Below are 2,283 nucleotides of genomic sequence, written 5' to 3'. Positions count from 1 at the left end.
GGTTGTTGATTTATCTTCTCAATTGATGTTTCTGGGTTGGTAGTAAGTATTCCTGGTCCCCCAGGAGCTGCAGAAGGTCTTAAAAGAGACATTAAGTCACTTTCAGCCACAATTCTAGGAGAATGCTAAGCTTTGCTTGTTGAAAAGACTAGAATACAGATTTTCTTGAGGTGTCAATCCAGAGGAAGTGAATTATGACCCCCAGGAAATCTCTCAGCATTCATTCAGAAATTGCTGTGCCTCTCTACTTTTTTTTTTTTTTTCTTGTTGCTGGGGATTGAACCTAGGAGCAAATGGAATGTGACTTACCACTGAGCTAAGTCACCAACCTTTGAGCTGGGATCTCACTAAATTGGTTAGGCCTTGCTAAGTTACTGAGGCTAGCCTCAAACTTGCTATCTTCCTGCTTCAGCCTCCGGAGCCACTGAGATTAAAGGTGTGGGCCACTATACCTGGTTTACATTTTCAAGACTTTTGCCTCCCTCCGGCACCCATACTTCAGCGCAGGAACTTAACTTCTAGTGAATAGATAGAAGAAATGGACAATCTATCTAGTAGGGTTCCAGTACTCACAGTGTAAAGAATCAAGAGACCAGTAAGAGTTTGTTTTAAATAATAATGATTTCTAACAAAGTAGAGCTTGTGGAGACTCCTTATGACCCCATCAACAGAGCTTTCTTATCTAGTGCAATAAACAGCTTAAAGACTATGAAAACAAGGGCTGGAATAAGCCGGAAGCTATCTCAGCTTTCACAAAACTTTCTGAAATTGCAGTTAATAATTATGGGCCAATCTTTCAGATATAGACAAAGGAGCAAAGAATAACGAAAGCTTCCTGAAACTGATCATCTAGGTAGAACTTGAGATTTTAAATCAAAGCAAACAGCTAACAAACTGGTATTACTTGACATCTTAATATTTGCAGGGAATAGATAAAAAATAAATAAATTTAAGAGCGGGATTAGACTTTTTCAAAAGTGAACAAAAATAAACCCCTCCCAATAAACAAAATTATGAAAGAAATTAAGGAAATTTAAGAACAGCACATATATACCTGTGCACATACACACAAAACTTTCTTGGATCTATAAAAATGAACAACAATTTTCAAACATGCAAACAAGCAAAAATGAATTAAAGCAGTAAATGAAGTGGACTAATGAAATAAAGTGAGAAAGATTTGGATAACAGATCCAACAGACTTTCCATGAGATTGATATAGTGATAGCAGAACAAAAATGAATAGAGGAGAGGAATTTTATTAAGTAGTAAGATAATTTATCTAAGCAAAAGATTCAGCTCTTCAGATTAAAGTGATTCAGTAAATCCCAGGCAAGATAGAAAGAAAGAGGTGATATACTACTGTGAAAAAAGGATGTTAACTCCAAATTTTAAAAATAAGTCTTTGTTGTTGGTAAAAACTGCATTGCAGGGAGGCAGATCTGAGTGTTCACAACCCAGAACGTGATGGCCTTCATGACTTAGTTCTTGAGTAAATAAAAATAATAGTTTTTTTTTCCCCTAGACCCGAATATAGCCAAGACCCTCTGAGATCTGCCTTGTGATCAGCAGGGACTCAGGCAGTCTCAAAAACCTTAGGCAGTCTCAAAAGCCTTGCGATTATTAGCAAGGGAGGGAATAGTGGACTTACTTGTAAGACAGCACACTTAGAAGAGTTGTTTGAAGGAGGTCCTGGTGAAAGAAGTCACCTGAATAGCCAGTGCAATATAAGTAAATGATAATATATTTTCCCTGAAATAAAATATTAAGCAATCTACTCCTAGCTGTAATTTTAAAGTCCTAGCAGTCAGAAACTAAAGTTCTGTTAATTATGGTGGCGCCCAATTCCTCATTGATACACATTCTGGCAAAATTTCAGGACTTCAGGGATACAAGATAAATCTTAAAGCTTTCCAGACAGAAAAAAAAAAAGTTTTTTGATTTTCCTGAAAGTTTTCTTTCTTCATTTCTTCTTTTCTTTTTTGTTTTAGATTGCTGGGAATCAAACCCTTGCCTCACATACACTGGGCATGTGCTGTATCACTGAGCCATATCCCAAGCCCTAAAATTGATTTTTAAAAAACTTATCCTATAAGACAATTACTTGGTTTTAAAATACATTAGCAATACATTTAATTAAGTATGGATAAAATATGAGGGGGTGAGTGTGTGTGTTCGTGCATGTTACTAAAATGAATTTTTAACCAACAAAAAGGAGATTTAAAGACTAATGCTTTATTTTATAATTTTTAATTCTTTGAAATTTTATACAAAATGGATGGT

Source organism: Ictidomys tridecemlineatus, chromosome 8 (assembly GCF_052094955.1).
Source record: "Ictidomys tridecemlineatus isolate mIctTri1 chromosome 8, mIctTri1.hap1, whole genome shotgun sequence".
In the NCBI taxonomy this organism is placed as follows: Eukaryota; Metazoa; Chordata; class Mammalia; order Rodentia; family Sciuridae; genus Ictidomys; species Ictidomys tridecemlineatus.
The sequence above is the reverse complement of the archived record's forward strand: the minus strand, read 5'-3'. Positions refer to the sequence as shown.